The sequence below is a fragment of the Lissotriton helveticus genome, chromosome 3_1 (genome assembly GCF_964261635.1).
Source record: "Lissotriton helveticus chromosome 3_1, aLisHel1.1, whole genome shotgun sequence".
NCBI lineage: Eukaryota > Metazoa > Chordata > Amphibia > Caudata > Salamandridae > Lissotriton > Lissotriton helveticus.
The window spans coordinates 1048520102-1048532434 of NC_136061.1; positions in this window are offsets into that span (position 1 = coordinate 1048520102).

The window sequence follows — 12333 nt, forward strand, 5'->3', positions numbered from 1 at the left end:
CACGTCCCTTTGTACTGGCTCTTTCAACCTTTCCCACAGCTGATAGTTTGCTTTACTCTAGGTCACTCTTCCTGAGGCTTGTGTGAATAACTCTCTCGTTGTGGAAATGGTATTTAGCATTATCCTAATTCATTACATCAGTTTATCTATTACAATCATACGTCTAAAACCTCAAAACCCAAGCGCATTGTTTACATTTTATCTTCAGTAACTAGCCCAGACGTTCATTTGTTTGTATTTCATAACACTTTAAAAATATTCCGTGCACTTAACGTTCCTCTCTGTAGAAGTTTATATAGGCATCAGATCCTCTATTCTGCTCTCAAGCAGTCACATTTTTTGATTTTGTGTTTATTGACATACTTTCATGTTGCATGCGTTTTAGCTGGCTAAATCTGAATCCGAAAACAACTTTACTACTGTACAGTAAAGCAATTAAAAAAATGTATTTTGCTGATGAGATTTGTTCCTTCAAAACCTCACATGAGCAGAAATACTCTGATCTTGCCGCCTCTATTTGGAACTGTTTGTTCTTATTTAGAATCAAACCCACTCTTCTCATATTCAGCAAGCATCTGGAAACTATATTGTTCCACATGCTCCTGAACTAAGATTGAGCTCCCCTTTCCCTGACTCTGCACACTGAGTGACTAATTGTTTATCCAGTTCGAGGTTGTCTTGTACTTTTGCAAAACTGTCCATAGTCCATCACGTTACCATTTTTTAAAAATTTATATAATCTGATAACATTGTCTTTTTTAATGTCACTTTCAGATATGTTCTATATAAAGCGTCTCTCGCAGTCCCTAGGTGTGGGCTCACTATATAAAATTGTTCAGTTGATAAAATGCTTAGAAGCGTGTAGCGGTCCGCAGACTGCCAGACTCACAACTGACTGAATACATGACTTTATTTGGTTTTTCACAACCTTAAAGTATACAATAAATAACCATAAATTTAAAAACAAGATAAAATTACATAAATCACCAAAACTTTACAGTTCCTAAAACGCAATCGCTTTCTAGATTCAAAATTTAATCCGTTTCACAAGAGTCATAAATTTTACTCCACGACATATTAGAATGTTAGATGCACCCAGCCAACTTGTGACCGCCTGCCTACAGGTGCGTATTCCTAAGGCGTTTAGAACTGATTTCAGCATAGTTCTTCTTTCGGATTTTAGGGTCATTGCAAGTGCACAATAGATGATACAAGCTTTCTGTGTGGTACCCACAGAGGCGGCATGTCTTTTCTTGCTTTTTTACTTTCCAGGTTGGGATTAGGTCCATTGAGCAATGGTCGCCCAGTCTATATGCCATGAATTTCATTTTTAAAAAAATTTTTTTAATTAAAACTTTTATTTTCAAGAAGGCAAATAAGTTATTCACATTATCGTTATTGATCAGTAGTTTCACATTGTTACAAACATTCATCAGAGAGACGGATAATTCCCATTACATTCTGACGTCTCAGTCTATTCTCATATTGTGGATATGAAAGACAGAAACGCAACCTTTTCGTACAGAATCCCACTTATCAATATACCACACCCTGCTTCAGTTCGTAATTTGCACATTTGAGATATAGTAATTGGTTCTCAGCGAGTTCAATTAATAACAAGAAAATCACTTCTATAAAAACCCAACTAATGTCATCACTACAATAGAATGTTGTACCCTGTCATATACAGTTATCATCTACTGCACATAATCCGGACATCGTTCAAAGGTAATGCCGTGTTCCCACTCCATCCCACCACAAATCAGATTTTCACACACTAGTCCGCCTCCCCTAATCTTCCTCCTCCTCCGATTCTAAGTCTTCGTCCTCCGGTAAGGGTGCACATGGTTCTCCCCTGTATTTATTCCACGGCAACCACACCTTATTCCATTTACGGGGACAGGCCCGCAATACGTACACCGCCCTCTCTTTCACCATGAGGAGGTCCATATTTCTAATCAGCCAGTCACCGTAGGCAACTCTGGAGCCCCCCATTTTTGTGCAATGTCTCTTTTGGCCACTGTCACAGCCAACGTGACCCACAATTGTCCATATCTGTTCAGGTCAGTAGGGTCCCAAATGTTCAACAGGCACTTACGGGGTTCAGGCAGGAGTGACACCTCAAGGGCTTGGGAGACTGTGCGCATAATTTGTCTCCAGAATTCTTGGATTAATGGGCAATCCCATAGTGTGTGGAGTAGAGTTCCTTCCTCCCCGCAGCCTCTCAGACAGAAGGGGTGTGGTGCCCGCTGTATCTTGTGTAGAAGTGTTCTGGTGTAGTAGGTGCGGTGTAGGATCTTGAGCTGGACCAACCTGAACCTAGCCGAGATGCCCACTTCTCTTGGCGACGCAAGCGCTTCATTCCATTCTGTGTCATCCATGTCTCCTAGTTCCCCAACCCATTTCTCTCTAAGTTTCTGCGTGGGGTCTGTCAGGTTGTTAATCAGTTTTTTGTATGTAAGTGAGGTTGCCTTCTGCTCCATAAATTCCGTCAGTAACCTGTCCTCTAGTGGTGACGAGTCCGGGAGTATGGTGTCAGGCGGAATTGCGTGTAGTAGGGCGTGTCGGATTTGCACATACCGGAATGTTTCACTGGGGTTCATACCATATTGCTGCTGTAGCTGCGAGAATGCGACCACAGAGCCCTTATCCCAAAGGTCTCCTACCACCGAAATCCCAATTTGATCCCAGTGTGCGAAGCCCCTACAGGACCTTAAGTTTCCTAACGATTTCGCGTCCCATAACGGCGTCATTCTAGTGATTTTCCCCTTCCACCCCAGTCGAGATTGTGCTGTATGCCATAAGGTTGCCGTATGTAACGTCGGTCCAAGCAATTTCCGAACCTGTGAGTGATTGTACAATACTGAGAGCATGCCGTCTGTCCCCAGCTGCGACCAATCCGCCTTATATGCGGGGTCATCCCGTGGGACGTGGATCCAGTGATTAATTATCCTAAGTTGGGATGCCCAATAATATAATTGAAGATTGGGTAGTGCAATCCCTCCGTCGTACCAGCTTTTAACTAATTTGTCATGTGCTATACGGGCTGGGCCATTGCCCCACAACAGAGCAGATACCAGTGCAGCGACCTGTTGGAAGTAGCGCGGAGCCACCACATGAGGGGTATTTTCTAACACATAGAGAAATCTAGGGAGAGCCATCATTTTATATAACGCTGCTTGCCCAAGGAGGGTTAGCGGCAGGGTAGCCCAGTACTTAACATCTGCACGTAGACGTGTCAGAGGTGGCACCAAGTTCGCGGTGTAGAATTCCGCTGCATTAGCGTTGACGAAAATGCCTAGGTATTTAAAGGAGCCGATCGCTAATTGCAGGGGGCAGTCATCCCGCAACAACGGCTCCGGGCCCTTAAGTACGTATATTATAGATTTGGACCAATTCAGGGTGTTACCTGACGCTTTCCCGTGCTCATCGCACAGAGCCAACAGGGCAGGAATACCCTCATTGGGATTGGTCATGTAGATCAGCATATCATCTGCATACAGGGATACTTTATCTTCCCACCCGTCCTCCCAGGCGATGCCCCGAAACAGTGGTGTTTCTCTGAGCAAAACAGCCAGTGGCTCCAGTACCAGCGCAAAGAGTAGGGGGGATAGCGGGCACCCTTGTCTGGTTCCTCGTCCTAGGGGGAAGGTCTGTGAAATGTGACCATTCGCCACCACCTGTGCCATAGGCGACTTGTACAGCAGCCGTATCCACGCTATATAATTCGGGCCGAAGCCCATACGAGCAAGGACGGCAAATAGATACTCCCATTCCACCAGATTGAAAGCCATTTTGGCGTCCAGGGATAAGATTACTGCCTGTTCCGAGAGGAGATGTGCTCGCGCCAGGACTCCATGTACCCTCCGCAGATTCAGTGCCGTGCCTCTGTGCGGCATGAAACCTGATTGGTCGGGGTGTATTAGGGTGTGTAGATGCTTGATCAGGCGACTAGCCAGGAGTTTCGCTAGGATCTTTGCTTCCACGTTAAGCAAGGAGATAGGTCGGTACGAGGTGCACATCGTCAGCGGCTTGTCTGGCTTAGGAATGGCGACTATTGTGGCTGTGCGCTGGTCTAGAGGGAGTTCAGCCTTGTCCAAACTCTCCTCATACATATCTAGCAGGGGTTTGCTCAACATGGGAGCCGATGCTTTGTACCATTCCACGGGTATCCCGTTAGGTCCTAGCGCCTTGCCGGATCGCAACGACTGAATCGCCAATTGGATTTCATTTTCTGTTAAGTCAGTGTCCAGTTCCTGTTGCGCCTCGTGTGGAAGCGTGGGGACAGCAATGTGATCGAGCGATGCCAACGCCTCCCGTTCTGTGACAGCCCGAACCGGTGTGTATATTTCTTGATAATGGCGCGCCAGGGTGCGGACTATTTGCTCAGGGTGTGTCAGCAGCTGGCCATCCTGTGTGTATAGTCTCTGAATACCTCTGTTGCAACCACCCCTCCTGTCCAACCAGGCCAGCATCTTCCCGGCTTTATCGCCCACGTCATACACCCTGTGTGCGGTGTTCGCCAGGTGTCCCTTGGTAACCGTTCTAAGATGGGCCAAGTGCTGTTGTTGTCTGAGATGCAGCGCATGTGCAGTGGCAGGGGTGGGGTCGGACATGTGGGCGGCGTTCGCGGCATGCAGTGCCAGTTCTAATTGAGCGAGTTCACTCCTGGAGTCTCGTTTGTGCCCTGTGATAGCCGCTATCGCTGCGCCGCGCAGGACTGTTTTGTATGCCTCCCATAGTACCGAGGGTGAGGAAACTGTGCCTACATTTTCCGTAAAATAGTGTGACGTGGCCAATTTAAGTTTCTTTCTAATACCAGGGACTTGCAAGTAGTTGGGGTAGATTGGGTAGAGCCTGGCGCGCTTCCTCTCTTTAGTCGTAATGTGGAGGGACACTGGGGAGTGATCAGATACACCCCTGGGTAGGATCTCTAGTTTGTCCACCGACCCTAGCCCCACCCCCAAAAAGAAAAGGTAGTCAATACGTGAGAGACTGTTGTGTGTAGCGGAGTAGTGCGTGTATTGAGTCGCTGTGGGGTTCAATTGACGCCAAACATCAGTGAGGCCTAGCGCGGTCAGAAAACCAGGAAGCGTGGCAGTCCCCCTCTGGCGTTCCCGTATGGGAAAGGTGTCTAACTGCGGGTCTGTTATGGCATTGAAGTCTCCCCCAATGATCATGTCACCCTCTGGGAGGTCAATTAGAAATTGACCCAGCGCCGGCAGTGCTGTAGAGTGCAGCGCCGGGGGGATGTACACGGACACCACGTTGAGGGGTTTCCCTTCCCACTGGCCATACAGTGCCGCAAACCGACCCTGATCGTCCATCCTGCGGCTTTCAACCATAAATGAGGAGTTCTTCTTAAGGAGTACCCCAGTGCCCCTGGACCCCGTAGTGAACTCCGCATGTACCGCCATGGCATACCCACGTCTGTCGAGTGCCTTGCAGGTAGACCCAGCCAGGTGCGTTTCTTGCAACATCACCAAGTCAGGCCCGTGACGTTTGATGGTTTGGAGGACCAACCCCCGCTTAATCTTGTCTCCCAGTCCTCTAACATTCCATGTGAGCAGTTTTAAGGGGGATACCACTGTCATCAGCGGCCCGCCGTCAGCGGGTGTGTCTCGAGCTTGTTGGGCCATTCGGGTCTATGACCAGTGTGATTGACGTGTGGAATCGGAGTGTAACACATATGCAATGACTTGTGCTAGGGTACCCGGAATGCACGGCATGTAGTAGGGCCATGTTCCATACTGAAGTGGTGATGACTAAGAACAGTAACCATAACATTACAACTACCCCCCCCCACCCCCTCCCTGCTCCCCTGCACCACGGACGAAAACCCGCCCGCTTCCCCAACTTGGCAGAGTGCTTAATCCCGTCCCCATCCACCTTACTTGCTCGTGGGGTTGGTGAGACCCCTACAGGCACCGGCCGATGCCCGCCCTACTCAGCTCCATCAGCTTCAAGGTCCCAAGGGCTACAACATGCTGACACTCATGCAGCCCAATCAAATCAGCCCCTAACAGGTTGTCCAGAGTCAAGTGGGTCTCTTTCAAGATCTGAGTCCAGTGCCGCTGCTCCTTCCTCGTGCACGGGGCTTCTTGACGGTCGGTCCGGCGGTCCTCCGCTGCGCTGGCGTTGTCGGTCCCTGTGTGGGCGATGAGGTTGGCCCACCTGTCGCCATCCATCAAGCCATTCTCTAGCCACCTCTGGCGTGTCAAAGAACCACGTTTTTCCCTCGGCCACAATGCGCAATTTGGCGGGGAAAAGCATTGAGTACTGCAGGCCTCTGTCTCGCAGCGCTTTTTTCACATCCGTGAATGATTTCCTACGCCTAGCCACCTCCGCTGTGTAGTCTGGAAAGAAGGCCAAAGTTGAGTTCTGAATTTTTACAGGTGGGGAGACTCTCGCTGCTTGTAGGATTGCTTCTCTGTCCCTAAAATTGAATAATCTGGCTAGTACAGGCCTTGGAGTGGCGCCTGGCTTGGCCGTTCCACCAGGAACTCGGTGCGCCCTTTCAACAGAAAAGAAGTGCGATAGACCTTTAGGTTTCAGCTGGGTTTTGATTAGGTCCTTGACGTATAAGTCCATTGCAGCTTTACCCTCCGATTCCGGCAGGCCTAGGATGCGGACGTTGTTTCTTCGGGAGCGCCCTTCCTGATCGTCGAGCTTCTCCTGTAACTGTTTAGTGACTCTTTCCATGCGCTCCATGGCAACTTGCAGGTCCGAGGTGTCCTCAACGAGCGATTTTGTAACTACCTCCACCTGAGACACCCTCTCCGCCATTTTCTTGAAGTCCGCCCGAAGCAGAGTGACCTCGGAAGAAATGGAGCCCACTGTCGTTTTGACCTCGGTGAGGGTTTTCATAACGTCCTCCAAGGTCACCTTGGGAGCACCACCCGTCTCAGGAGTTGCTCCAGCAGAGTGGCGGCCGCCATTCTGGGATTGTCCATGTTGGTTGAACGCAAATTTGTCGAGCTTCGCCTGTGTCGACGTACTCCTTGTGCCCTTGCCGGCCATGTTGTTGTGGCGATGATGGAGGTATACGTATCCGGCAGCTGGGTTAGCTCTTAGCCTATGAGCCGCGCAATTCCCCCGGGCCGTCGGGCAGTCAATCGTGTGGTGCACCGGTTCCAAGGGGGCGCTGTGTACCCCCCACAGGGCCCAGATGTGTTGCAGCCGGCGGCCGCGACGACCAGCACGCCGGTCTCTGAGAAGTTCTAGCGCGGCCTACTGCGTGGCCGGACCCGCACTCTGCGTGCACTGTAGCGCTATTAAGCGCGGTGTTGCGGCGTTTCTTCAGCGGGTTCCTGTCGGGGGGCCCCCTGCGGATTGCGCCCGACCCCCTTCGTGCTCCACTACAGCACCGCCAATGCAGGACTGTCCGCTCAAACAAAGCGCCACACGAGGACGCCCCCTCGCCAGGATAATGGGGCTCAGACGTGCCCCCCCGCCAATGTGGGGTGAGTCTCGGGCCAGCAGCAGCGCAGGAAGACGGCAGGGCCCCCCAATGCAGATCGCCTTACCCTGGCGCAAGAACGGCGTGTCCGGCCGCCCGTTTCCTTCAATATGGCGCCGCCCGGGACCCAGGGAGGCCCTCGCCGAGAATTGCTCTGCCCCTATACGGTGCCTTCGGCCAGTCCTGGTCCAGACAGTTCCCTCAGTCCACACAGGGGGCACGTGCCGGATAGGCGGTGTGGTCGCCCACCCCCCGTGACAGAGTGCAGCAGCGGCCGGCCGGCGTCACAGCGCCCGGGCCGAGGAGGATGGACTTCCGCCCGGGTCCGCCAGCCACTTTAGGTCGGTGCGGCTAGGCAGGCGCAGGCCCCAGTACGTCGCTTCGGATCGGAGCAGTTCCCGGTGTCTGTTCACCACCGGGGTCGGAGCAATTAGCGCCGCTCGGGTCCCCGAGCCGATGTCGCTCCTTCGAGCGGGCGAAGAGTCGGATCTAGGTACGGATAGATGATGCGGGCCGTTTAGCCTGGAGGAGCTCCCGCTTCAAGCTGCCACCATGTTCGGCAGTTGGCCACGCCCCCATGAATTTCATTTTTAGCGATAACCGGAAGTGAGCTTCTAAATAAAATTGTGGTTTTAGTCTTTTATATGAATTAATTACTGTCCAGGCATGTCGGCGATTAGCCAAGGTTCTTTTGTCCACTACCAGGGATAGTGACTTTGCATTTAATTTACAAATTTTGTTGAACGATGCTCGTTCCAACTGGCTGTTCCAAACTTCTCCGATGTTTAGTTCTTCGAGGGCAATTCGCAAATAGGTGCCCCAGGTGTTTGGTACTTTTTCCTCATATTGTTTCTTGATTTCTAACCAACATAAGTTGTTTAGTGTACCTATTTCCGACGCTCTAAGTTTCCAGCACCATTTTGCGACGATAGCTTTCCTCGGGTAGACTTGGTTTTGTAGGCCGAATTCCAGGCGTATTTGTGCTGGGGATTCTCCTTTGAAAAGATTAAACACAGATTTGTATACTCTTATCTGTAATTTATTTAGGATGTCGATTTCTTTCCCGTGCCATATTTCTATTTGTATACTCTTATCTGTAATTTATTTAGGATGTCGATTTCTTTCCCGTGCCATATTTCTAACCCATAGGACAAGGTAGGTAACACTTGAGCTGCCATTACTTTTAAAATGTGACCATATGAGGGGCATTGTAGTTTCTTTTGGAGCAGTTTATAAGCAAAAATGAGTGATTGGGCTTTGGCCGTGATTTCCCGATTTTGATCCACCATGGACATGTTTCTGCACAGTTTAATGCCCAAATATTTATATGTGGATATCTCCTCGATTTGAGTATTCTTTGCGTACCATTTAAAAGATCCTCGGCTTGGGCCCGCTAATCTCACGACCTTTGTTTTTTTATCATTAAGTTCCAAATCTACTGGGTCGAAGTACTCTATTAATTTATTTATGACCCTCTGCAGGCCAATCGGTGTGTGGCTTAAGACCACAATGTCATCTGCATATTGCAGAAACTGAATTGATTTGTTTCCCAATTTTGGTGGATGACCATTTACCTGTTGAAGGTGGCAATTTAAATCGGCTAAGGCTAAGTATACGTTAAAGAGACTTGGGGAGAGTACACAGCCTTGTTTTAGGCCATTTCTTATGTGTATTAGTGATGATATTATTCTTCCATCTCCCAATTTTACTTTAGCCCATGTTCCACTATATAAGGCCTTTATTATATCTGTAAGCTTCTGTGGGAGTCCCCAAGCTTCTAACTTTTTCCATAACCGATCTCTTGGTACTCTATCGAACGCTGATTTTAGATCGATATAGCATGCCAGTAACCCTACCTTCTTTTTTGCAGCTCTTTCTGTTAACAGCGCCAAAACTGAAAGATTTGTAGTGCGAGCAAGGGCCGCGGGGGCTGCGGATCGTTGCAGCTCCCGGTCCGCGCTCAGCTCCGACGCAAGTTTGAGCGGTTTTGGAGAGCTGTTTGGGTCGGAGAGGCTCACTTCCACGATCGGAGCTGCAGGGGCATCGGATGGTGCACTCGACTCTGTGCTGTGAGGCTGAATTCATACAGAAACGATGAAGCATGCCGAGATGAGTGGCGTCCCTAAGATGGCGGACGGGGGAGAGAGATGCTTCCCGGACGGAGCCCTGTACCGCTGCGACTAACCGAGTGCTCCCCTGCTATCACCAACCCTCAGGGCTCGAGTCGGGGTACCACGCGGGTGGACGGCATCCCCCACTTATTTTACCAGGAGCTTGATAACTGGAGCCACCCATTCATTCTTTGGCCTCTCTGGGGTGAGATCAGAGCCCATTCAGAACACTACTCACACGCTGGCTTCTCTGATGCAATCGCATCTAAGGGGTGAGCGAGGGGAGGCAATGGGTCTGATGGTGCAAGCCACTTTTCGTGACGTCACTTCCTATCGTGACATCAGCATCCCCCCACTTCTGTTTTTAGGACTTGTGCCCTGCCAACCTTGATCCGCTGCGGTGCTGACCCCCCCCGCCCAGGTACCGGTGATCATAGCTGCGGCCGGAGGTACTGAGGCTGTATGTGAGATAGAGCCTGCCTGACCTTAAAATGGCGTCGGAGACACCGTGATGGCAAAAACAGAACATAATGCTACCCCTTATAGAGCACTAAGGCCTTGCACACTACACCTGGCACCCAGAGATGATGCAGTGACTCCACTACCGCCCAGCTTCGCGTCCGAGGACTGCTGAGGAGACTTAAGGGGCACATGAGGTCGATGTGGTGTTTCTGAATGTGATTGAGCCCTCGATGTCGGCCTTCTGCGCGCCCACCCCCTGGTTGCCCTGAACGCTCCGTGGACCTGCACTGGGCCTGCTTGGCAGGTGACCCCCCTATGTGACTGCTGATGTGGAGCGCTTTCTGGTGAGGCGGGGGTCCTTCCAGAGACACAGACACTCATTGGGATGGACCTGAGAGTGAAGCCTCCACTGACTCTCTTGGCACATGTGAGCCTCCTATTGATGAATATACAGAATAGGTCACTGGGCCCCACCCTGAATCTTAGCGCTTGGAGCAAAGCGCTCATAGCGGAGATGCACGAGGTGGGGTGTGGGAACTTCGCACTACCCTCTCTTTCTGAAAACATTAGACGCCGGAAGGGGTTTTATCCGTTATCTGGCCCCAAGACAATCCTCACCCATCTCTGGTCCTCTTACCCTCTGTTGTGCCTGCCTGACTACCCTTCCCACTGAGGACACCTCCAATTGTTCCTCCATGCTTATCAGGACTATGTAGAGCTTGCTGGCTGCACCAACCCCTGCTGAATAGTCGTCCCTCTAATGAAACCCTACAAATGTCAAGGCCCTTTGTGAACTGCCCATAGCCTTAGCTCTTCTGGGCTCTCTATGTGTGCTGTTTGGGCTGGATGGAACTATGACGACGCCCCCTGGGCGGATACCAAAAACTGTTTGTACATACCGTGGAGCCCGAGCAACCTTGGCCGATGCCCGGTGGAGCTGTCCTATGCAGCTATAGAGGAGTCTGGCCCCATCCCCGTCACCTACCCAGCCGGTCTTCTGACATTGTTTTCCTCGTCTCCCCCGTTTGTGTCTCCTTCCCTCCCCCTCCTCCCTCCTCTGTGATTCTTTTAATTCTAACTGATGTAACTATGTATCCTGTAACTTGCTGATTAAACTGATGTAGGTACCTACAGCGGAGCCCGAGCAACCTTAGCCGATGCAGCTGTCCTATGCAGCTATAGAGGAGTCTGGCCCCTTGGCCGTCACCTACCCAGCCGGTCATCTGACATTGTCTTCCTCGTCTCCCCGGTTTGTGTCTCCTTTCCTCCCCCTCTGTGATTCTTTTGATTCTAACTGATGTAACTATGTATCCAGCAACTTGCTGATTAAACTGATGTAGATACCTACCGCGGAGCCCGAGTAACCTTGGCCGATGCCCGGTGGAGCTGTCCTATGCAGCTATAGGGGAGTCTGGCCCCTTGGCCGTCACCTACCCAGCCGGTCATCTGACATTGTTTTCCTCGTCTGTCCGTTCTGTTCTCCTTTGCTCCCTCTACCGCTGTGTTTCTTTGATTCAAAGTGATGTAACTATGTAACCAATAACTCGCTGATTCAAATGAGATAACTATGTATCCTGTAATTCGCTGATCCTCATGTAAAGCGCTCTGATACCTGCGGGTCTAGCCAACGCTATATAAAACTTTGCAAATAAATAAATAAAATAAATCAATAAACCAATCCCATACCCTCCCTAAAACCTGTTTGGAACTTCGGGACTATTTTGTTTATCCATTCCTGAAGATGCCGTAATATACATGATGACAAGAGTTTTGCCTCTACATCAATGAGGGCTATCAGCCTGAAGTTCCCGGGTTCCATTCTACTCCTGTTTTCGTAAATAGGGTGGAAGATGTTGCCATACCAGGATCCTGGTATCTTTTTGTCACTAAATAGTTGATTGAAAAGTGGGGTGAGATAATTTGCCCAGAAGTCAAGATCTTGTTTAAATATGGCGTTTGGTAGCCCGTTGGGGCCTGCTGCTCCTTCGGCTTTTAGTTTTTTTATCAACAAGGTTGTTTGTTTCACTGTTGTTAATGGTGTTTCTTTTTCCCATTTGTCTATTACGTGTGTAGTTTCTATCTTTCCCGAAACTGTCCCCTTAGTTAGGTCATTTCTTACTTCTATACTCCAGATATTCGGTGTGGGTATTGTATAGGGCGTCTATGTATTGTAACCATGATGTTTCACTTATACCTATGTTTTGCTGCACCCCAGTTCCTTTTGATAGATTGTTAATCAAGCTCCAGAATTCACTGCTATTTGGTAACTCACAAGGGCGATGAAGTGATGGTCTCCCAGAT